The 25,476-nt window shown below is 46.5% G+C and overlaps 1 protein-coding gene across 4 annotated transcripts in view; it reads left to right on the top strand.

The window, feature by feature from the left end:
• Positions 1-25,476, top strand: part of FAM107B (family with sequence similarity 107 member B) — a 220,620-nt gene that overhangs the window by 132,583 nt on the left and 62,561 nt on the right. Inside the window, exon 1 of one of the 4 annotated variants that reach the window (XM_068561787.1) lies at positions 3,217-3,298. The exons of 2 other annotated variants lie outside the window; for them this stretch is intronic. The gene's annotated coding sequence lies outside the window, so the exon portion shown is untranslated. Of the gene's footprint in view, positions 1-3,216; positions 3,299-12,362; positions 12,479-25,476 lie in introns of those variants that run through there. One more of the 4 variants, XM_068561803.1, reaches the window with a different exon arrangement.

The following is a 25,476-nucleotide window of genomic DNA, read 5'->3' as shown; positions in this document are numbered from 1 at the left end:
TACCTGGTGAAGTGTGTCAGCCCAATGGTAGAAACCCAAGGAGGTGCCACCGGCTCACCTGACCTTCCTGGGATTCTGTCCACATCCAGAATATGGAATCTACAGGACATCAGGTTCAGGCTGAGAGTTACGTGTCACCTGACGTACTCCTGGGAAGTCTAGCTGTGCCCTGAAAATCCAGGCTTACTTATTGGACAAACATCTATCATGCCTCTACTGTGGTCCAGGCACTGTTGATAGAGGCTGTGGATACAAGTATAAATATCACTCTGGTCCATAATCTTTAAGTTCTTATTTCCGGAGTCCACCCACAGTGACTCCAGGGGCCCCAAGCCAAATTGGATACTTGATCCTACCTGGATTAAAATCCCCCTAAGATTCTCAGGAATGTGAAATACAAGCCCCAAACAGTAGACTTAATGAATGGGTGTTGGCATCCTATCTTTTAATAAAGCTTTGACTCAAGAAGTTCAAAGTAAATATTTGATGTACTATTTTGTTTTTGGTTTAAAAGAAATAATGGTTCCTGATACAAAGGTAAGGCCAAGGCTGAGATCCTTGGGCATTAATACCTCAGTCTATGGAATAAGCTGTTTCTGTTTCTCACCAGGGCAGGGAAGAGGCTGTGTGGTCACTTATCATGTCTAGACACTCTGTCCACTGCCCTGGCATCATAGTAGTTTGTCCAGGCTGCTTTGAGGGGGGTACATTATAGGCTCACTGGTGGGTCCGTGCTTTTCCAGTGTTAGAGTCCAGAATCTAATGCATGCTTCTTGTATTAGTCTGCTGAGCTGCCATAACAGTGGCTTAAACAACAGTCATTTATTTTCTCACAGTTTTGGAGGCTGGAAGTCCAAGATCAAGGTGTCAGCAGTGTTGGTTTCTGGTGAGGGCTCTTCCTGGCTTGCAGATGACTACCTTCTAGCTGTGTCCTCACATGGCCTCCTTGTGTGTGCAGAGAGACAGATCTCTGGTATCTCTTCCTCTTCTTATAAGGTCACCAGTCCTACTGGATTAGGTCCCCAACCTCATGACCTCATTTAACCTTAATTTCCTCCCTAAAGGCCCCATCTCCAAATACAGTCACATCGGGGGTTAGGGTTTCAACATATGAATTTGGGGAAGACACAATTCAGTCCCTAACATTTCTTATTTGCCAGATACTGGGTTAAGCAGGCGGATGTAAAGATATGTATATCTATCAAGTATAAACTCTGCTCAAGGAGAGCACATATTTATAATACAGTGCACTAATTATAAGGCCATGCTAGGTATGGGAAGGGCAGAAAAGGTCCATTCAGTTTGAGCAGGTCGGGAAGTCTTCTCAGAGCAACTTGGATCTCGGAGAGGAGAGAAGCTCTTGGGGGTTGGGGGTGGGTATGAAGGTGTTCTGGGCAGAGAGGAGGCTTGTAGAAAAGCCTAACAGGTGACAAATTCTTTCATCCAGTCCTCACAGTCACAAAACAGGGCCGTTTAGCAAATACAACACTCTGGCTGAGTGGCACCACGGGTGTTTGTTTGGGGGATGCAGCAAGAGCCCAGGGAAGTCGTCAAAGTTATATCAAGAGGTATGCTGCTCTATGGGGTACTGTACGAAGGAGCTTGAACTTGGTCATGTAGTAGGGATTGGGCACCCCTTAAAGGGTTTTGAGAGCAGATGTGCAAGTGGAATGTTCACTGGGGAAGCAGTTTGGAGGAAAAGCATATGTGAGATTGGGGTCTGGGGACAGCTGGGGGGCTACTGCCACAGTGTGTTAACAGACCCCAAAGGCCAGCTGGGGCAGAGCCAGTGGGATAGGGACCAGGAGGGCTATCAAGCCGTCACATAGAATGTGCAGGACTTGGAATTGTCTCCCATGTGGGGAGTGAGGGGAAAATCTAGGCTGGATCCCAGGTTCTGGTTTAGTGACTGGTGGATCCATTGTCAAGAACAGAACCAACACAACCCAAGAATGGGAGAGAAGTAAGACTTGCGGGAAACACCGTGGATAAAGTTCACACAGGTCAATTTCTTGGGCTGGGAAGGAGCTCATCTCTCTAAATCCTGTGGCAGGTGACCCCACCTCTCAGTGGGCTTCAAGGCCTAGGGATGACGAGGCCCTTGAAGTGCTGTGACTTTCCAGCATCTTTGGAGTAAGTAATTGGTTTACCAAAATCCATAATTGATATGACTTTTCTGTGTGATCATGACCCAAGCTATTTCAGTCAGAAAAGCTTCCCAGTAAATAAGCCCTTATTCATCTGTTGCCAAGAAAATTAAAAAGCTTTTGCTCTAAAATCCATTACCTGCTGTCTTTATTGTTTGTTACTCTGAAACATATCTCCCATTTTTTTACCTGCTGTGATTCACGTAGATTGTAATCTAAGAGTCTCGGGGTTGGGCAGAGAAGCGATTTGCTGTAAGGGAGCTGAGAAAAACAAAATCCGAGAGGAAAAAAGAGGTAAAACAAACCCTTTTCTCCTTCGCATAAGTTTAAATCTCCAATTACCCTTTGAAGAACGAGGGGGAGGGGGAGGAGTCTGAGCAAATTCCCAGGTCACTGGGTTTCAGGCTCTGGCTGGACAGTACATCTGATTCCGTGTCCCTCTGAGTTTTCTTCGGTGACCTGTTGGCAGAATTTCAATGGGGACAGTCTCTCTGAATGTCACAGGCGTGGAGTGGCGATGGAGGCCAGACACCCACAAACCAAACAGTCCCGAGTACTTGCGGTCGTGTGTGTGTGTGTGTGTGTGTGTGTGTGTGTGTGTGTGTGAGAGAGAGAGAGAGACAGAGACAGAGACAGAGAGACAGAGAGAACGACAGAGACAGAGATCTTTGATTGTGGGCCTCGCAAACGGGCGCCTGTCACCTTTAATTTCCCATTTCTCTCTCTCTCATCCGGTGACACTCAGTTTTTTTCTTCCAATATTCCCTCTGCTTTGAGAGATTCTGAAGCCAAGCAAACTAAAACCACAGAACGAAAACCTCCAGGAATCAAATCGGCAGACTTTTTCCCGGCGCAGTCCCCGCGGGCCGCGGTCCGGAGCGCCGAGCTGCAGCCAGCGCGGCGGGGCGTGTCCGGGGCGTGGCCTCAGCAGCCTAGCTCCGCCCCGCCTCGCCGCTTAATTCGGACGCGCGGGGCCGCGGGGTGTGAAAGAGCCTCTCTGCGCTGGACTGGTCGCGCCGCCGCCGCCGCCGTCGGAGCCGCCGCCCGCGCCGCCTCCGGGCCGCCCTGAGCCGCCGGGCCGCTGGGCGCTGCCGCGGCCGCCCGGAGCGAGCGCCGGGGAGGGAGCCGCGCGCCTTTGTGCGCGCGCCGAGGTGGGTTCGCCTACCGCACTTACTTTGCACACAAAGACTGGGAGCGCGGGGGAGGCGGGGTGCCTGCCGGGGCCACGGCGCGGCCGGCCGGCCGGCCGCCCTGCTCCGACCCCCGGCGCGAGGGTCCCCCGGGCGGGAAGGGCCGCCGGGCTTCCCCTCCCCGCGGCCGGCGCTGGGCGGGGGTCCCTGCGTGCGCTGGAGGACGGCGCGCCGGGCGGTGGGCGTGCGGGGAGCCCGGGCCACCCCGCGCCGTGCCGGGGACGAGCCCGGGGTGCGGGGTCGGGGCGTGGCAGGGGTCGCGCGCGGGGGTACCCGAGTCTCGGGGGTGCAGGGGATGGTGGGGCGCCGCGAGGGAGGCGAGCCTGCGCGGCCGCTCCGCTCGGCTTATTGTTGCTTCCTCGGCCCTGAAAATGGAGAGACCCTGCCTGGAGCGGGGATGCGCTGCCCACCGGGTGCGCCGCGCGCGGCCAGATGCCGAGCCCTGGGCGGCCGGCTCGCCCCCCGCAGCCCCGGCCGCCGCGGAGCCTCCTCCGCCTGGGCAAGCAGAGGACGGGCCGCGGGGGCTTTGAGCCGCTGGTTTAAAGGTGACCGGGGCACCGTTTCCGAACAGTCTGCAAGTAACTTTTCCATTTTTGCCTCTTCTCCGCTCCCGCTACTCCAGTGAACCCAGTATGTTGGGTGGCGTCTGCCCCCAAGGAGTCCTAAAATTTTGGTTCTCATAACTTCTCCTCAAGTATCTTCAGGTCCCTCGGGGATGGCGTGGATGCGTCTGGCCAAGTTTTGACGTGCTGCGTAGGGGATGGTAACCGTCCCTCTGAAATGCGAAGCGGAATCCCGCAGAGGATAAATGCCGTATCTTTTTCTCTGCAGCAAGATACCATACCCTTCCTTCCTTGGAAAGACTTGACTTAATGACAGTAGAGCAAAGTTATTTAATGAAAATGAGTTTGATATTCAAGATAAATACAGAAAACCGGAATGCGGCCTGTTAGACTTTATATTTTTAACTTGAGGATTTCTTGCTAGCAGGTACTTAGTTTCTCCTCTGGCCATGTGCCCTCTCCATCACTTTGGAGATTTTAGCTGTCCAAGTTGCTTTAAGTTGAAATAGTATCTGGAGGGCCTGTCTAGAGAAGATTTCTTAGTGCTAGTCGTTTCCAGTTTAAAACTTTGAAGTATAAAACTATATATATTTATTAAAAAATTGAAAAGAAATATAGGGGAAAAAAAAGTCACTCATGTACCAAACCACCCAAACATACCCTGAGGATAACGGCATCTTTGCTTCATTTATGGCTTGGCAGCCATGGTGTGGAAATGTATGTGTGTGAATGAATAAATCAGGGAGTTACTGATTATTAATCTTTACCACTCCCATCAGTCTAAAACACAATCTCTAATAACCGTAGTCTACAGCAGTGTTTTGCCAACAAGTTGTTTGAAGTATATTTCCTTATAGCCTTGCAAATAACCGCCTATACAGAAGGGGGAGGGAAGAAAGAGAAAAAACAATGCAAGTTCCACTTAATAGGGAAGAACGGACTGATAGAAGCGTTTAATGTACTATATTCTTTGGATTTCAGGAGTAGTTTCAGATTGGCTTTTTTTTTTTTTTTTTTAAATAAAAGGAAACCTTTTGGCTTTTAACATATTCAAAAAAATAAAATTGTGTTCTGAGATCCATGAGAAGTATGTGATGGAAAGGAACTCTTTGTAGAGCAAGGAATAGCCATGGTTTTGTAGCTGGTGACTTGCTTGCTTCTAAAAGACCTTGCGTTGAGAAAGTAAAATAAGAAGGGTTTTCCTATGAGTGGAGAGTAGTTCTGCGTGCCTCTGTTCTGTGAAAAAACAAAAACAAAAAACACATTGTTCCAACCCAGATTTAGCCACTGAATGCTTTTGTCATTACATACTTTTATTTTCCACTTGTAAAATTTTCCGGCATTTAATTTCTCCAATATGCAAAGTTAAAAAGAGGTTTTGGAGACAACTGTTTAGAAGTACTAGATTGATCATTAGGATGATGCAATACTTTTTGAAGTCAGAAGAATTTACAAGAAGGAAGCTGTGGTTATGTACCGTCAGGTGCAGTCTTTGTTCCTGTTTCTAACGTGGGCTCCTTAATCTGTGAGCGTGCTTGGACGGGTTATGGTGCAGTACAACCAGCCCTCCGTACCCCCACGTTTCACATCCCCACATTCAACCAACCAAGGATCGAATCCGCAGATGCCAAACCCGCGGACACAGAGGGCCGACCGTATTCATTGTACTGCACCATTTTATATCGGGGACTTGAGCATCTGTGGATTTAGGTATCCTCGGGGGTCCTGGAACCAATACCCTGTGGATATGGAGGGTCAACGGCAGTGACCTGTGAGTGAGTGTGTAAAGTATGTAATCTGCTGTAATAATGGCACCTTTCTCCAACCAGAAGTCAAAAGAAACTAAAATAGGGGCCATCAGAATCTCTCAATCTCATTTTTCAACCCTCCTATGACCTTGAACAGTCTGAGCAGTACAGCCAAGCTGGGCGTGAGGTCAGAGTTGAGCCGCTTTGCTCTCAAAAGTTCTGCTGCCTCGCAGGGTGGAGAGAAAAGTTTGGGAGTGGTCCAGGGTTACAGACTTGTATGGCTCTTTGTGATGGCCAGGCACCTGTCCCTGTTGCCTGGAGATTCCATTCCTGGGATGTTTAGAAGCAGACTTGGTTTGTGCTTGAGAGAAATGCTGAGAGATCCGGGTCCTGAACTGTATGTGGTAGGATGGATGCTGTCCTCCCTCCCTTCCTCTCTCCCTCTCTCCCTTCCTTCCTATTACTTTTTTTCTTTTTAACATCTTTATTTGAGTATAATTGCTTTACAATGGTGTGTTAGTTTCTGCTGTATCACAAAGTGAATCAGCTATATGCATACATATATCCCCTTATCCTCTCCCTCTTGCGTCTCCCTCCCACCCTCCCTATCCCACCCCTCTAGGTGGACACAAAGCACCGAGCTGATCTCCCTGTGCTATGCGGCTGCTTCCCACTAGCTACTTAATGCCACATGTAAAGGTGGAAAAGACTTTTAATGATTTTTGGGAGGGAGTAGTTAAGGCACGGAAAACTTTTCTCCAAAAAGAGGGGACATAGTAGGTTAGTAATATAGCTTCATATTCTTAATGCTCCATCTGCCCCTTCCCTCCAGAATTCTCTGTGCAAATGTTCGGAGAAAAGGAGCCAGGAGGTTTGGTTGGGTGAGGTCTAGATTTTAGGCATTTTTAGAAGTCCCCGGATATCTTGAGATATTGACTTGTCAGCCTTCTTTAAGTCTGGAGAAAGTAGCTGTGAGCACTGACCCGTTTTTGCCTCTCACTTTGGGCTCACGTCACGTAGGGAAAGCTCTGTGCAGCTAAGGAGTCTGTGTGCGCAGCCCCGGGCCACTTAGTGCTGGGATGACCTGATGATGAGACTTCACTGCAGTTTTTTTGTGTAATTTCCTTGTTTAAGCTTGGCCTTGTTTTGCTTTTCCTTTGTGAAGCAGACCAGTTTCTCCCCTGTTCCTTCTTGTGCAAGAGGTGCTGGGCCCCATCGGTCTGAACTTGAAATTTTTCCTTACACTAAGTACCTAGGGAACTCCGCTGAAAAGGAGTCGATGCTTTTCACCGCATCTGATGCTGCTGATTCCTAGACCCCATCAGTAAAAGAAAGAAAATCATTGGCCAGCTGCCACTTAGTCCTGGTAAATCGTCGAGCGGCTATTTTTGAAGCTGATGGGGGAAGCTTTGTTTTTTATTCATTCCTTCATTGAACAAACATTTCCTTAGTGCTTCCCATGTGCCCGCACTGCCCTCGCATCGGGCATACCGCAGTTGACGACTCCCATGGGGTCCCTGTCCACATGGCAGGGCAGGCGAGGAAGATGTTTAAAGAATTGCATGAATTACACAGACATTGCTTGATGACCGTGATATTAAGAGCTGTGAAGGGAAGGTAGCACTTTGTGAATTAAGGCATCTCAGAAAGAATGATGGAAATCCCACCTAAGGCTGCGGGATTGGGTTTCTGACCCTAAGGTGAAGGGTGGGGGGAGAGGCGTGGAGGGGACCGAGTGTGATTTGCCCAGGGCTGATCAGTTTAAGAGCAAGGTGTAGGGGCTTGGCGGAACAGATTTGGAGGACTGTTCGGTTGTGTCTAGAATTTGGCTGAGGGGTTGGGACACTTCCTAGTGCAGAATTGAGGAGGGACTGGGAAATCGTGGTCTTGTTCCCGTGTTCTCGCTGAAGGTAAACCTGCAGGCCGGTGGCCCTGGGAAGCCAGCTGTGGTAGGGACATGGCGTGCCCACCCCAGGTTCTGTTACAAATGAAAAGATAAGAGGGGCTGTGGGGAAATTGTGGGAAGACTTATTTAAGAATGTTTTCCAGACTCAGGTGAACTGTAGGAAGGAAAATGGAGAGCAATGCAGAAAAAGGAAGGACTGCGGCTTTAACACAAGGTGGACTCTTTAGGAGTTCCATCCTACCAGGGATCGCATTTAAGGTCAAGCAGCTGGTCAGAGCAGTTGTAAAGCAGTAGCTGTAGTCTGTGTTGTGTGCGCCTGGGGAGAGGTGGGAGGGAGGCGTACTTTGGTGACAGTAATGTTCCCTACCCACCGCATAGTCTTAGGGTTTTGCGGTGTGAAGAAAAGCTCCCTCCACCCTTAGAGCCGTGAAACAATGTGATTCTGGGCTGTCCTCAGTGCTATTCCTGGTCATGCTACTGAATTATAAATCCTTAGCAGTTGGTACACGGAGAAATCTTAAATGGAGAACTGCAGAGCCTAGGCAGAAGATAGAAAAAGTGCAGGTAGACCAGCTGTCCGCATCCTGGTGGGTGGTAGGTGTGTGTTGTCTGGAGGATTTTTCTCACCTCGTTCTCTGTTCTCCTTTCTGTTGTCAGTGCCAAGTGTATGATAGTGGAGCATCTATGGCCCTGTTCAGTGCCAGCCCTGGGCAGAAGGGGTGGGATTGGGGAACGGGGCGTGTTAACGAATGTGCCATACGGGAACAGTTTGGAGCTTTGAAACCAGATGTGTCTGAGTTAGTACCAGGCCCCGGCTTTGTGACCCCCACAAGTCACAGAGCCCCCGGGAGCTTTAGTGCTCTTGTTTGTGAGATGAACTTCGTAAGATCTACCTCCGAGGGCCTGAAGCCCCAAACACATGGTCCCTGAGCATGGCCGGCCAAAGGTGTTTAGGCTCTTGCGCTGTCGCCCACAGATTTTTGATAACAGCAGTGATGCCAGGATGCTGATGCGGGACACTGGTGGGGGTGGCAGAGGATGAGGGACTTCTCCCTCCTCTCTTTATCTGACCTTTCAGGACGCCTTCATGCCTTCAGGAGTGTTTTAAAGAACCTGGCTTTGCTATCAGAAATGGCATGTTTTATTCTATTCTTGGACACAGGTTCTGGCACCCTTCATAAAGCGACGTAACCAAGTGTCTAGGAGAGAGGCCGTGATCCTGTGGTGTCAGCTTTTCTGTGTCGTCATTAGTATATGTGACACAGAGCGCACTCCGTGAGCGTTCAGGTTAAAACTCACATTGTATACAGGTTTTTGAGGCATCTGGGCCTGATCCGTGCTCATGAGTTTACAAAACCCTGCAGTGCTCTTACAAACTCTCGCTGTATAAATAATCAGAAGTTGTTTCCGGATGTCTAATGGAGAGGTACGAAAATTCCCCTGTGCTGGAGGAAGTTGAGTGTCATTGTGAATTTGTATATATAGAAGAACTTTCTTTAGAATGTTCTTTTCCCTTACAACTTAATGTCATTTAAAATAGATAAAGCGGGACTTCCCTGGTGGCGCAGTGGTTAAGAATCCGCCTGCCAATGCAGGGGACACGGGTTCGAGCCCTGGTCCTGGAAGATCCCACATGCCACGGAGCAACTAAGCCCGTGCGCCACAACTACTGAGCCCGCGTGCCACAACTACTGATGCCCATGCGCCTAGAGCCTGTGCTTCACAACAAGAGAAGCCACTGCAGTGAGAAGTCCATGCACCGCAGCGAAGAGTAGCCCCGCTCGCCGCAACTAGAGAAAGCCCGCGCGCAGCAATGAATACCCAATGCAGCCCAAAAATAAATAAATAAATAAATTTAAAAAGTAAATAAATAAAATAAAATAGATAAAGCTGTGGTCAGGGTTCTTTGTCTTCCTTTCCTTTTTTCACGGATGCCCAGAGTTAGTGTAGTGTGTTGGAAAGAGGGAGGCCTAGTGTTCTAAAATGTTCAGAATCCTGGGCCCAGGTTCACCATTAATTAATATGCATGTGGTTTTCAAGCAGGTCATTTATTTCTCTTTCTCTACTTTCTCATCTATGAAATGCAGATAATCACCTTTGCCTACCTCTTAGAGTGGTCTTAGGGTGAGGTGGAAGCCTGCCTTCGTTTTACCTGGTGGAACGCTTGGGACCATCAGTTGTCATTCCTGGGACTGCCATAGGGTTCAGTAGCATGCCGGCCACCCCTTCTAGGATCAGGTGACTCTTTCAAGGTGAGAGGAGGCAGGGCACAGCATGGTCAGGAGGACTGGCGGCAGTATCCTTTGCGTTCGTGCTGGGGGCGGGCAGGGAGCATCAGTTATTCTGTGCTCGTGGAACGTGCCACCGTGGATGTGTACTAGACTGTCAGACTTAAGAGTGCAACCTGGCTTAGGCAGGTAACCTCGTAGGGCTTCCGTATTCTGATCTGTGAACTGTAATTATAATAAATAAGTATTTTTATTCTTACCAACTAACAGTTCTTGAGCACTTCCTATCTGGCAGGTGTTGTGCTGAGTGCTTTGTGAGAGTTCTTTATTCCTTCAGCAAGTATTTAACGCGTTTTTCTCTATGCCAGACCCTGTGCCAGACTCTGGGGCACGTGGGTAAGACAGTGTCAAAATCCTGCTTGCGTGGAGCTTCTCTTCTAGGGGGAAGACAGCGTGTAAAGGAGAACGTAGATGATGTGATTCCAGGCAGTGTCACTGCTGTGAAGGAAATGAGGTCGAGGGGTTGGAGTCCGGCAGGAGCAGAGGTGGGGTTTTTAGTAGGGTGAGGCCCCTCTGAGGGGAACTTGAGCTCTGGATGAGGGAAGGGGTGAGCCTCACCCCCGTCCGTCTGTGCAGAGGCAAGTGCAGATAACGGCCCAGGGACCAGAGGTGCTCATCAGGTGGGGCCTGCAGGCTGTAGGGGACCAGGGGAGGGTTCTGAGCAGGAGGTGGTGGAGATCAGCCTTGTGTTTGTAAATACCCCCCTGCAGCCATAACTGCAGAGGCCAGAGTGGAGGCAGGGGGACCCGTGAGAGGCTTTCGTGAGTCCCCGAGGACTGGGATGGAGCTGGAGAGAAGTGGTTGGATGGATACCTGAAATATTTTGAGGATGGAACCCTCAGGACTCGGTCATGGATTGGGGCAGATATGGGAAAGGAGAGAAGTCATGAGTGATACCTCTGTGTTTAGCCTCACCCCCTGGGTAAAGGGTGGCACCGTTTATTGATCTGGGAAACTTGGGGGAGGATTATAAATGTGCTCAAACAGCTCTGAAATGAATACTGTTAGGGTTCCCATTTCACAGATGTGGAAACCGAGGATTAGAGAAGTAACAAGTTTGCTGTAGGACGAAGACGGGTCAGGATTAGGATCCAGGTCTGGTCCTTGCCCGAGCCTGGCGTTCTCAGCTGTTTGGCTGTGCTCTGCAGAATATGTGAGTTTGCTGTCGGAATAGATTGGTGAGAAAGGACTTGTGCAAGCACTTTGAAAGCACATCTTTTTTTTTTTCCCAGTACCGCTTTATTGAGGTATCAGTTATATACCATGCAATTCACCCATGATAAGCATACAGTTCCATAATTTTTAGTAAATTTGTACTGTTGAGCAGCCATCACCCCAGCCCAGTTTTAGACTCTGTAGTCCATTCCTCTTTCCATCCCCAGTTTCTGGCAGACACTGATCTTCTGTCTCTAAGGTTATGCCTTTTCTAGAAATTTCCTACACAGAGAATCATACAGTATGTGGCCTTCTGTGTCCAGTTTTGTTCACTTAACAGAGTGTTTTTGAGGTCCATTCATTGTGGCACACCATGTCTGCTCTTAAGGAACATTCTTTGCCTTGGTCAGAAAGAGGTACTCTGTGCTGATGAGAATGATTTCCACGGAGATGGGCCTTCAGATGATGATAAACATAATGATGGCTAGCATTTCCTGAGCATTTCCGATTATGCCAGGTGTGGTTTCATTCATTATCTTCTGTGGTCTTCCAAGAAGTTCTGTGAGGGAGGTACCATTAGTGTTAGTATTTTACAAATGAGGAAAGTAAGCATAGAGAGAGGAAGAAGTTTGCCCCAGGTTCTAAGAGCTGGGATCAAATTTGGGCCTCCTCTCTGCAGAACTTTGCCTCGGCCAAGACTCCACATTCCCTTAACCCTGCTGATAAAACTTTTGACTTCTTAGCCTCAGAAAGGGCTTGGAATCCCAGTTGGAATAAGGCATTTACCAGGTAAATCTAAAACCGTAGCTTTAAGGAGGATGTTTATACTGCATTTTAGTTTTGGCATCATCACATGGAAATGATAATGTCTTAAAGTGATCCGTTTGTGAAGGAGCTTTCTTAGGTATGGTGTGAGCATGGCACCAAATTCAAAATGCATAATTATGTCATTAGGCAGAGCTTGTGTGTTTGAGTTGGTCTTAAATGTTATGTTTACCAGAAGTGCCATTTTTTTGGTATGAAGTTTCCCAAGGCTGTTACCTTGTTATTAATGGGTGGAATTAGGCATCATGTATTTTTCAAAGTGTTTTATGTCATTATGTTAGACGCTAATACAATTTTCCCTTCTATGTAACAATCCTGTATTTAAACGGTATTTTTTCCAATTCATGAATAGTCCATATTGGAGGGTTTTGTGTTCCCCGTTGCAGAGGAGTTCTTGCATCACAAATATCTGAACGTTTTGAGAAGATTTTTAAACACTTCATATCTTTCTGTCTATACACTTGGGTGTTCATCTTGTTTCCTTCTCTCCCATTTCATAGGTACCCTGCTTGCTTCAAATGTTAACTTCTCTGTTCAGAGCATGGATTTTACGCTGTTTACACGAATGGGTTTCCTATGAAGCTCAAGGCTGCTAGAGTCCTGTTGGCTGTAATTGTGCTCAAGAACCTGTAAATTTCCTCTCTAGATTGCCCCAGGTACTGCCTCTTTTTCTACCAACCAGGATCTTCTGCATCTTCTTGCTGAGAGTTTCCCCTTCCTGTGCAGAGCTGGGTGTGGCCCAGCCATCCATGGCTCAGTTTCTGCTCACGGGCCCTGCCCTTTCAGTTGGAGAGTGGCTTGAATTGCAGTTCCAGAACATCAGAAGGCAAGGGGTGGGGCAGCCCAGGAATACGTAGGACTCCCCATCTTCCCTGCATTGATTTCACCCCTCATTAGCTTAAAAATGTCTTTTGATAGTTGGTTTCTCACACCAGGGTCCGAACAAAGCTCACACATTGCATTTGATATGCCTCTTGACGTTTTAACTCTAGAACAGCGCTTCTTCCCCCATCCTGTTCTCCCTAAGTTATTGCTTTGTGGAAGAAGCAAGTCAGTTGTCTTGTAGAGGGTCCCGCATTCTGGATTTGGCTGAGAGTTTTCTCTTTAAACGTGTTCCACTAACCTCTGTATTTCTGTAACCTGGAAGTTAGAACGAAAACTTTTATTAGATTTGTTGATGTAAAACAACCAGTTATTTTACCAGCAAAATGGGTTTATTTGAGAACAGCAAAGAATCGCAATTTGAGACCTAAAACTTATGGTGACCCACAGGTAAGTCCAGAGAACAGAGGAGAGAAACATTCTTTTATAGAGGAGAAGGAGTTGGCCAGGACCGTTATAAACAAAGAGTCCATTGGAGGAAACTGGGAATTCAAAGTATAGTGGCTTTTCATTGGCTGACTTGTGACAGCCTCTCATTGGCTGGGCTGTTGCCAGGCAAAGAGAAACCCTTCCTTCCTCCTGCTGAGTGGTAAAGTAATAACCTTCTTTCTGTTGGAGATGCAAAGGTATCTCTTTTCCTTGGGGTCTGCAGTTGGCGTAGAGTGGTAGGGCATGAGAACTCCCCCTTCTGACTTCCTGATTCCATTTTAAATGAGGTTTCTGTTTATTATTTTTCATAGGTTCACATTCAGGTTTAGGGGGGCAAGATTAGTTTGTTGGCCGTGTTGTACACTTCGTGTCCCATCGTCTCAGGACGGTGTCTGGTTGTCTCCCTTGTAGTGATAGGGAGGTTGATTGTTGGGTTCATGTGCTGGGAGTTTGATGCTTTCATTGTGAATCTCCTCATCATCCTTTCTCCCAGGGTCTGTTAGCTTTCATTGAGGACTGTTGCCTGAATTGATCATTTCATTAGAGGTTGTTGATTCTCCTCTTTGAATGAGCATGTTAGTGAGAGTGAGATGAGATTTAAACTGGCCAGGGTGTCTGCTTGGGGACAGCTAAAGAATTAACAGAGAAGCAATGATTGGCTTGGCTTTATCCAAGCATAGCGAATACTTCCCATACTCAGTACTTCATTAGAGCTCAATACTTCATTAGAGCTAACTGCTATTTGCACAATCTTTTATGAATGTTACTGTGCCAGGTTGATTTTATTGTAAGTCTTGTTTAGCAGCAATGTTAAATTCTGTCCGTATTTGCTAACTTGGGTGCTTGGCCATCACCTAAATTAAGAGATTATGACATGGGTTTATGGGTGAGAATGCCAAGTGATGGTGTAGACCATGATAGATCATCTTCTTCAATAATCATTTAAAATTTCCTGACACGTAAGGACACGTATGCCTCATCTTTCCTTATAAAAGAAGTAAGTCACTGATGAGTTTAAAAATATAGGAGGTGAATGATAAATCTGAAATAGCTGAGTTTCCGTTCTGCCTAGATGGAAGAGAAATGGACCTCTGCTGGCAGCTTTCAACTTCATTGTTAAGATCAGAAAGGATGGATTATTGCAATGTGTCCAGCAGGAAGTAATTGAGAGTTTCTTTTAAAGGCCTGTGGTCGTAGTAAATGATTTTAATTTGTGTGTGCTCCATCACTGCCAGGGGCCACTGGGACATGTTACAGTAGCAATCTGATTTGGGGACAGTTGCAACATTTGAAGGCCCCTGGGATGGAAATATATCGATTCCTCCTGTTACAGGCAAGCCTGCCTTTTGCCAGCACGTGTTTCTGGAAACCACAGTGTGAAAACAATCTTCATAAAGCAGGTTCTAGGATCCCCACAGGCACAGTCTCATGATTAGGAGTTGTGCCTGTGACTAGACCCTTGGTATCAAATAAATCGTGGCTATGACCCGTAAATCATAAAGGTGTGACAACTAGAAACCTAAAAGAATTTGAAGTTAGAAACTACCGTGCATTGTCACAGAGGGTTTGAGCTTGGGGAAGCCTTAGAGATCAAGGGATCATCTAATCTAGACTCATTTTTTTTGGTGAATAAACCACCACTCAGATGTGTCAACTAGCTTGCCCAAGACCACACAGCTCGTTACTGGTTGAGTTGGAACTAAAACTCATCCCAGAATAACAATCACTGACACGTGGGTGTTTCTTACGCACGTGCTAAATGCTTTACATGCATCATTTTTTGTGATCCTCGTCCCATGGCGTAGGACTTTAATTGACTATATTTTACTCAGGAGCACACTGAAGCCTAGAGACTGTCTGTAATTTATCCTGTAGATAACACAGAACTCAGGTACGTTGGCCCTCCATACCCATGGGTTCTGCATCCGTGGTTTCAACCAACTTCTGATAAAAAAAAAAATTTCTGGAAAGTTCCAAAATGCAAAACTTGAATTTACCATGCCCTAGTAATTATTTACATAACATCTGCATTGTATGTACAACTATTTACATAATATTTACATTGTGTTAGGTATTATAAGTAATCCAGAGATGATTTAAAGTGTACGGGAGGATGTGCTTACGTTATATGCAAATACTTTATGTAAGGAACTTGCGCATCCATGGATTTTGGTATCCACAGGGATCCTGGAACCAGTTCCCTGCCAATACTGAGGGACGGCTATATTCACTACAGAAAATGTGGTTTATCCACCCTATGGTACTGTCTTTTACGTTAGCCATTTCTTCTTTCCTTCCTCTCTTTCTCCTCCTCGTCCTCTTATTATCAATGTTATTATTATTTTTCTAACTTTATTATTCTTATGAAAGGAATTATTCCTAATGGCCCATAAACTTTGCCTGTCCATGGCTTTCCATTTACTCTAAAGATCTATATTAAACCCACCAGCTCTAATGTATTGTAAATATAGTCAACGGAAAGTGATGCACTAGCTATAACAAAGATGGAAACAATGAGTAACTTTGCTTGAATTCTTAGCATTTAAAAGAGCTTTTGGAACTTAAAAAAATTCCTTTGATCATTTCTTTAAAAAAAGAAGATCACCACCTATCCTTTAAGTACTTGAAAACATCACCAAGATACTTCCTTGCAGCAGGTCTGGAAAGCAAAAGTTGCTTCCGCGAGAGCCTCTGCATCTCTTGCTTCCTCTTCGCTCCCTCCTCTCTCTTCCCTTCCTCCTCCAGTCACATTCTGGGCAGTCCTATGGCAGAGATCTCGGCAGGAGCAGGTCTACTTTTAGGAGCGAGGGTGTGAAGGGTGGTGGGTGGGGAGCAGAGGAGGTGAGAAGTAGCCTCTGGAAATGGGAGAGGGTGTTGGTATTGAGCGTTAGGCTCTCGTTTTGAAGCCTGCAGGGCTCACCTTGTTCCCGCCCACGCTGCTCACACAGAGCCCGGGATGATCTGTGTCATCCAAGTACGTAACGGAGCGGGGAAGTGCGGAGACCCTGGTAACGTCCAGAGGAATCTCTACTTGGATGTGGTTTGTACCCTGGTCCAGGGGTGACTTTAAACAATTTGTGATAAAACAAAAAAACAGTTGGCTTGGCAGCTATCCGAATAGGTGCCCAGGTAGAATTTTTTATTTGTTTGTTTTAAATCCTTCTAAATTGCAGTTCTTCATGAGCTTCCTGTGTCAGACACGCAGCTGAATCTGTAATGATGGGCTCTACCAACACTGCTTTTTTCCTCCTCTCCATGTGTGCCCGAAACAAAGCTGCCTGCAGGTACAGTCTGAAAGGTGCTGCATGCATGGGCTTCTCGGTGGACCGTGGCGCAGAGCTGATTCATTTCAAATACTGCCTATTTATAGCCTCTTCAGAATAACGGTAAGACGGTAGATGTTCTCTCTACCACCGCCATGTAGGTTAACATGACTTTTTAAATGGAAATAAATTATGTTTTACTCACAGATGACTCATTTCATAGTCCTCTTTAAACACACACCCTGCCGTTTCTCTGAAGTGTGTCACTTTAATAATCAGCCCGTGCTGGAGCATTCTCAGTAAGCTGTAGGCTTGGAAGGGGGACGAGGCCTTCCAGAACGTGGAGCTCTGTATGGGAGACTGGTGCTCAGGGAAGCTGAGGACCCCAGCATCTTACAAGTCTCCTTAGTGCAGATCTAGGGCCAGAACTCTCTTCCCTTGACGGCTAATTCAGCACGAGGCTTCCCTTTGCTCTGACCTGCCTTGCCGACCCTCACCTACCCCCATGGACCGGCACTTGCTGCCACAAAAGAACAAAAGCAAAAACAAAAGAGAAAACGTCCTGGTTACCGGCATCCTGGGATGTGGGCGATGATTTGTTTGCAGAAAAAGAATAACGTTTTAAAGAAAAACCTCACGTAGTTCTGTCATCCTAAAAAACTTTCTTTTCTTGATGTGTGCGTTCTTAGTTCTTGTTCGTTGTAATACAAACTCTTAAAAACGTTAAACGTTAAAAATAGTTATTTATACCATAAGCAAAAGCCGAGGTGTTTATTTAAATGTCTGAGAACTCTCTTTGCTGATGTTTTCTGTTGGGCACGTTTTGAGTTTTAGGGCTCAGCTACTTCCTATGTGTGAATACATACATGACGTCTTTCTCTGTAAACAAATACGTGAGACTATATTTCTCTAAATAAGAATAAATGTACGCGTTCTTTCCGTGATTTTGGAAGAGTGCTTCTCACATCACCGTTCCCTGTAAGTCTTCTTTCAAGCGTTTGTTGTCATTGACTGGTTCTGACATTGGCATGCTAGGAAGAGCATGAACCTTATGTCAGGTAGACCTCTGTGAGCCCAAATTTTCTCATCCCTACAATGTGAGTATTAGGCAGCTAATGCAGGTAAATCACCTGGCCGGTGCCTGCACGTACTTGTTGACTAATGTCAGTGTCCCCCCCGCCCCGTGTCTGCTCTGCTTACACTCGTGTCTGGATGTGATGTCATACCTGATTATTTTCACCCACCCGATAGAACAAGACGATTCAATTCCATCAGGACTCAATTCGAGGTTGCCCCAGGTTTGGAGTGACAGTCTGCTTCACCCATACCGTCCTCATGGGCCTTCTACACCTGAAGCGCTGAGCCAGTTGTATAAGCAGAGGTAGATAGAGAGATGGGTTAGGAAGCTGGGGATGAATGGCCAAAGCTGGAGCTCTGGAGCCTAACTGGAGAGTGGACGAGGGACCACTGGGCTCAAGGGTGTGGACGTGGCTGTGAGTCAGCTTGGGTGCTTGACTCAGCCCATAGCAGTGGGCTGGGGTGAACAGAGGTTTAGGACCTGTAGGCAGGCAGGGTTCTTAGAAACACAGACGAGTTCTGTAGAGGAGGAAGGTTTTTCAGTGGCCCAGGATGGAAGTGAAGTAGGGAGGATGTGACAGAAGTGAGAGTGAAGCTGTGGGTCAGGCATCTGAGCCACGGAGGAGAGAATCAGGTCAGTAGGTCACCAATAGCCAGGAGTCCACAAGGATGCTGAATAAAGGCTCTCACCCGTGCATTTGTCGGTTCATGGGCTCCTGTAAATGCAGGAGCTGATTGCTGAGTGAGGGCCCTACATCCCCAGACAGGTGGGACCCAGGGTCAGCGGTGCATGGCAGGAGAGCAACCACAGGGTCCCTCCTGGTGTGCTGGCGGAGGAGCTTGGTACGCAGACATCTTCTTTGTCCAGTGTAACTATTAGTAGAGCCTCACCCACACCCAGAGTGACCTGGTCTGGTTGATAGATCATGTAGTCATCCTTCGTACAGGTCCTCAGTTGCAGGTAAGTATCTGCTGTGTGCATGAAAAAATTCCTGATCAGAAGCTTGTCTGACACGAGGTTCTGTGGTGAGCCCGAGGCTTATTACCTGCCTCACTGAGGGAGCTCGGCTACCATCTCTTTGCTCCTTCATTGAACTCTAAAGAACATCCTGCATTACGTTTTCCACGTTCTTTTCTCTCTCGGTTTGTCTTCGATGAGGGTCTGTTTTGGCGGTGATCCGCTAATGCTGTAAACAGTCATCCAGCCGCACCAGCAGCGTCTCTAATTGCACCTCTTTGCCGGGAGCTCCTCAGGAGACCCTGCTGCCTCCCTGGGGCTCCCTGGGGTGCAGTAGCCCCACCTAAGTAACACCTTGGTGTCAGGGCTTGGTGAAGAAAGGAGGAGGAGGAGGGTGCCTTGCCTTCCTTACTGGTCATCCTGATGAGAAGGGTTTTGGAAGGTCTTGTTTGAGGGTCTGGGTATTGGGGCATGGGAGAGGGGAGGTAGGTGGGGTGGGGTAAGCAGGGCCCAGGGTGCCATCATGAGGCCGTTGCTAACGCACCCCAGGTATTTCTTGTTCCCTTTGGCCTGGATTCTCTGTGCCTTCTGGTAGGAGCTTCATTCCCCAGAAAGAGAGTTGACGAGCTCTGTGATACCAGCGTCACACAGGATTAGCCAGTCAAATAGTCTGATGGCTTTGTTTGTGATGAAACGGGGTGGGGGGGGAAGACTCAGAGGGCGTGCGTGCCCCGGGCTGAGGGAGCCCGCCTCGGCTGCACTTTGCCCCTGTGGAAGGTACTTCTGCACCTTTGGATTTCTCTGTGGTCGCTTGTGGACTGCGTTTTTCCGTCTCTGATTGGAAACTCCGAGGGCAGGACCTTGTCATCCTAATCTCGTCCTACCCAGCATCAGGGCTTCTTCCTAAGTAACTGCTGCTGTTCGGGGTCGGGCGTGGAGGCTGGATTCAGACCCTGAGTGTGGCTGTCTGTTGAGTGGTGCTGGGCCGGCTTCATGAAGTTCGTGCAGCACCTGAGGAGGGCTGGGCCTCTGCAGTCAGGCTTTGTTTCAGACTCAGTGTGGGTCAGCATCTGAGATCTGCAGGAGGAGCTCAAAGTTCCCTTTTAAAAGCATCCTTTACTTCTGTTTTTGTATCTTTTTCGTCCCACATTTCCTGAGCTCAAAACTCTCCTTCCTAAGGACTTGCCTTGAAACACACACACACACACACACACAGAGACACACACACGCCACCACCGCCAACAACAACACAACAGATCCTTTTAGGGGAAAGTGTTGTCCTGTACTGTATCCCCAGGCCCTAGAGCTCAAGAGGAATTGGCCTTGTGATACACTGCAGAGGGTCCCAGCTGTGTCGAAATACAGAAGACCCTTCTGGCGAGTGGACGATCTTGTGTGTCTGTGTGTTTTCCTTTCCTTTGCTTCTGTTGGTTAATTACTTCCACTGTGAACTTCTCCCCATCCTTGCTGGCAGGATGTTGGCAAGTAAATGTGCAGGTTGGTTGGGTGGGACCCTGTCTTCTTCCTGCACCCCACCCACTCTGTCCTTACAATTTGGGTGGGGTGTTGTGTCAGGCCATGACTTCCGTGACCCCCTTTTTTTTTTTTTAAACATCTTTATTAGAGTATAACTGCTTTACAATGGTGTGTCAGTTTCTGCTTTATAACAAAGTGAATCACGTGACCCCTTTTTTAAAAAATAGAACAAACAGAGAGCTGTGCTACCAGCTTGTGACCTCCCCTAGATGAAAGGATATTAAAATGGAAAAGGGCAGTGGGCGGGTGGGTGGTTGCTTGACCAGGAGAGTGAGTTTGCATCCTGTTTTCAGAGTTCTGTGGTCCATACCATGGTTCTGCATTTCGTGTCACTTGTGGTTAAATGAATAGCAGATATTTTCCTGGAGTCTTTTTGGTTCTGGGTTGCATACATTTCCCCAAAGAGTCCTGACTGGATCTTAAATAAGACCCAGACTGTCTTATTAGCTAAGTGGAAAAGGAAATGTCCTCCCTACTCTGCCTGGGTAACTTCCGTCTAATGTGTATTTTTCTCTGTCCAGTTTCTTTAAATAGAGAAGTAGTGTGAATTGGTGGGCTCTGAATCACGCTGCTTGGTTCCACCTTCTGGGCCTGCAGTTTACTAGCTTTATCGGTAAAATGGGGATAATAATAGTACACACTTTATAGAGTTTTACGGGAATACAGCTAGTGCACCAGCAGAGTGCCTGTATATAAGTCAGCACTCAGTTCAATGTTGAAAAATGTGGGTATTGATAATAACATAAACCTCAGTACTCTGGTGCTGTTTTTGGAACTGTTATCCATCTCCTAGGGGTATGGTCACCGTCTGTTCTTTAATCATGACCAGAGGGAATTGTTTGAGAACTTGTGCATGCGTTTCTGGGGTTGACAAGGAAGAATATTTGAAATTGGGAGTGGCCCAGAAAACCCGGATCCCTTGGGTAACTTGCAGCAAACAGGATGCTGGTAATATGCTCTCTGGTTGGAGACCGGGTTTTATTTTAACGTACCTGGAGTTTTATCTGCTGTCACCAAGACTGCGTCAACAGAATGCCCGAGCTGAAACGGTCAACCTCAGCAAGCATCGCATGCAATTTTAAAACAGTCTTCCTCAACACCCTTAAGTGTGCCTCCTTATGGTAGTGGCTTTGATTTCAAAACTGCTGCAGGGGTGGACCTCTGCAGATGAGCCCAAGTCAGACATCCCCTGGGACCTACCGATGGTTTTTATCAGGCTGGGCGGGGGACTTCTTTCAGCATCTTTCAGGCCAGTTGATTCCCACAGCGTTTGGTGGCGTGGAACTCTGAGACCTAAATCAGCCGCTGCTACAAGTGAGAGAGTCTATCAGGAGCTGGCCACGCCCTGTCACCTCGCATACCTAGTTTCCAGCCACTTTCGTCTTCCGTGGGCTCCAGCCACACTGGCCTCTTTTCTGTTTTTCCTCATCACCCTTTACAGAATCAGCCCCCTGACCCTCTTACCCTGCTCACTTGTCCTCCTCCCCCAGGTGCTTGCAGACGCCTTGTCTGCTCACCCGTTTCTCGCCCGTCTTCCCCCTGCCCCTGCCCCATCACCAGAATAGAAAGACCACGAAACCAGGGTTTCCGGCGCCGAGACACTGCTTTGTTCTCACAGGCGGGCCTTTGCTGGACCCCCAGGTGCCCTTCCGGTAGGTGGGGTGGCTTCTCCTACCTCCAAAGCAGCACCGAGTAAGAGGTCGTTAGGTTTTTTTTTTTTTTTTAATTTATTTATTTATTTTTGGCTGTATTGGGTCTTCATTGCTGCTCGTGGGCTTCTTTTGTTGCGGAGCACGTGCTCTAGGTGCATGGGCTTCAGTAGTGTTGGCATGTGGGCTCAGTAATTGTGGCTTGCGGGCTCAGTAGTTGTGGCGCACGGGCTTAGTTGCTCTGCGGCATGTGGGATCTTCCTGGACCAGGGATCGAACCCGTGTCCCCTGCATTGGCAGGCGGATTCTTAACCACTGCACCACCAGGGAAGCCCAAGAGGTCGTTAGGTTTTAATCACCGAGGGTAATCGAATCTTCTGTGTTCTCAGTTTGCCGGCAGAGGGAAATATTTGGGAAGAACATTCTGCAGAATACTTTATTTTAGGTTCCATCTGGGCATGAAGTCAGGATCTTGGGAGGCTAAACATGAGCATCAGGTTAGCATTACCTTTCAGTGAATTAAAATGAATGAAAGGCCAGTGAATTCAAGGCCAGGCATAATCCTATGCCTTTGGCCTTTAACAGTTTTTTTTGTTTTTAATAGAAAATAGCCATGTGTTCAGTGCACTTTTATTTGTGGGTAAATGAGTATAGGACATTAGCCACAGTGTTGCCCCTTGTTCTTTATATAAAGTCCAAGTGGGGAACTTCTTTGAGACTGTTAACGCTATGATATTTTTTTCTTTCTCTTGGGAAGGAAGATGAAATGCCAATTTTTTTCTGATGAGAAGTATATAACTTTTTTTGGGGGGGGGGTTCTGGCCACTAGGAAGCTCAAAACCACCTTTAACACTCATTTCTGGAAATTATATTAGCCCTGGTGTATCCCACTTCGGCTGTTTCTTCTGTAGTGTGGCCTCAATGTTTAAATTCTGTTTATCTAGTTGCATGTATGACTTTTGTTTTGAGGCATCCTGAATATTCTTTGGAAAGAACTAGAGAATGACACAACGGTTTTATCTCCCCTCATCTCCTAATGAGAGGTATTGAATAGCCCACTTGCCTTTGAAATTCTGTTGCCTTGTGTGTTTTTGCTTGGGTAATGCAACTGACAGAAATTTCTTTATTTGCTTCGGTAGAATTTCCATTTCTTTGGTTGATAAACCCAAGGAAGCCATTTTAGGGTACTTTCCAGCCGGATAGGGAAGTAGGAACTTGTAAATAATCAGAGTACAATTTTGAGGTGACTTTCTCACTGGTTTTATCTGGTTTATTCCAGTTGCGAGATTTTGGTTACTTTGCAATAGAAGGCTTTAAAATAAATACGCACTGTTGTAGGGAAACCAGATAACTCACATCTGAATATTAAAATACAATTTCTTAAGCGTTGCTGTTTCCGGAGGATTCGAGTGTTTTCGTTCAGTAACTTAGGCACCTTCCTGTGTTCAAAGATTTACCCTAATTGCTGTGAATGTTTACAAGCGATGCTTGAATAGCTGAACCTACTTTCGAGAAGCTTATATACTAATAAATTAGTTTTCATAATTGGTGTGTCAAATTGGTAACTATATCATAAGCAATTAAGGAAATATCTTTCCCCTTAGAGGATCAGTTCATTTACTGACTTGAGTTTAACGCGTAATACGACGAGTGGGTCTTTTCCAGGTGTTTGGAACAGGAGGTTTTTCTGAGAGGCAGAAATTAATAGAAAGTGAGTGTGGTTTTTTGCTTTGTTATGATTTTGGGAAAGTCTTAAAATGAAATTTGTGAACAAGGCTCTCATTTTTAGCGTGCATTGAAATGAAAATATTCTGTACTTTGTGGAGAGTCTGATTGGAAAAGGCGCTTAAGATAGTGCTAAATCGCAGATGAATTAAATCACTGCATTCTTACATTTGATTCCACCTGTACAGTGTTTGATATCAGCAATGATTTGTCGGGCAAGATATACATATTTCTCTTCTGCCTCTTTCTCCCTCATTTTAATCTCTTCTAAGATAGTCATGTTTTTCTTTTACTCAACAGGAATTCCTAAGTAAATACTTCTTTCTGGTGACTGAGCTGGAGTTTGTGTTCTTTTCTTGCCTTGTCAGTGGCCCCTAGTGGCTTTCTATGGGGAACAGATCCTGAATGAAGGATGCTGTATTTATAGCAAGGATGAAAAGTGAACAGTTGGCGAGAGCCCATCTCTTGCCAAGTCTGAGATGGACTTTTTTTTCTCCCAGTGAAGACTGGTCATATTTATAAGATGGTGGTCTTATTTCAGACTCTCCAAAGGAAATGGTATCTGTGATAGAGAAGGATCTTGTTTATTCTAGATTTTCCTTCACTAACATTGAGAAAATTACTCAAAGAGGTTTGGCAAAGTGAAGAAAGATGAAAAATGGATTGAGTTGGGAATGTGTTAATTCACCTGATGTTCGTTAAACTCCTAATGTAAGACCCAGCGTCCTGGGCATAGGTAAGGATGCAGGATATTCACCCTCGAGGAGCTTACATCTAGCTAGGGAGGCTGAGCCCATACTTTGAGTTAACAAGTATGTTAGACAAAGTAGTTGCTCATTCTGTTCAAAGTAAAGTTGGTACCACTTTGCTTATTGAACTTTCCTGATTGGAAGAAAGCTTTGTACTTCCATGCACTTGCTCTGAGCCTGAGACTCAGGGCCCATGATGCCCTTTTTATACATAAAATTAAGTGTCAGCTTGAGGACTGAGTTCAGTTGGGAAGCACTGGGGAAAAGGACCATCCTTAGGTGGTATTAGTCATAGAACCTTTACTAAAGCTTGGTTTAACTCATTCTATTTCCCAGCCTGCTGCAGCCCCAGAAATGTTTATTGCTGGACAAGGTTTGTTTGGAGAGAAAATGACTTTCATACTGGAGTTGTACGTGAATAGAAAACTGTGGATTATAAGTAGATAGGTTTATTCATATTTGTGGTAAAAACTTTGGGCCTACTTAACCGGAGTTCCCACTGTGGACGTGTGTTGTCACGGTATAAGTATAGGTTTATAGATCTAAGTTTAAAGGACAGTTAGGGAAACTGGATCTGAGATTAGGGTGAAGGAATAAGGCCCCTCCTACCTTCTTGAGGGCTGAACTCCTCAGATCTCAACTTAAAAAGCCAGGGCAAACACTGTGATATTAATCAATGTACCTTGGAAATGAAAGGAGTTTTTTTAAAAAGAAACAATTGTTTGATCAAAAAAAGCCTTGCCTGATTATTTTCATTTTTGACCTACTGCTTGAAATTGGTGTTTTAATTTCTTCAGTTTCCTTGTTTTTAATAGAGGCGACACATTACTGATCCCAGAATACTTTGGGAAGATTTAATCTACTCAAATACCCTTTCTCTATTCAGTGTGCTGATAATTTCTCCTCTATTTAACTGAATTTTCATAGTGTTTCAACCTTTTTATCAGCACATATTTTTTTTGAGCATTACAACTCTCTCTCATTTTGTAATAAACATCCTTATTTCTGTTTTATAGTTGGAAAAAAACTAAGGTTCAGTAGTGTAAGTTGAACACACTGTTAGGATTCTAATTGTTTTAGGAAAAAAATGCCCAGTCTTCCCTCCTCTGTTTCTCCTCGACTCTGGCGCAGCTGCCACGCTGAACACCTTCTGACACCAGATGTTTGGGGGTTTTCCGCCACCAAGCAATTCTCTGGGACACCAGCTGGGTGTCCTGCAATGTACTCAATTCTGTTACTATCTACCTGGAACTCGGTCCCAGGAGACTGCCCCCTCCCCTCTTCACACGCCCATCTCAAGCTGTAGGTCCCCAGGTTACCCACAACTTCTGTCTGACTCGGCTACAAATCGGGGGTCCCCATGACCTCCTCCGCCTCCGATTCAGT

The sequence above is a fragment of the Eschrichtius robustus genome, chromosome 1 (genome assembly GCF_028021215.1).
Source record: "Eschrichtius robustus isolate mEscRob2 chromosome 1, mEscRob2.pri, whole genome shotgun sequence".
Lineage (NCBI taxonomy): Eukaryota > Metazoa > Chordata > Mammalia > Artiodactyla > Eschrichtiidae > Eschrichtius > Eschrichtius robustus.
The sequence above is the reverse complement of the archived record's forward strand: the minus strand, read 5'-3'. Positions and strand labels throughout refer to the sequence as shown.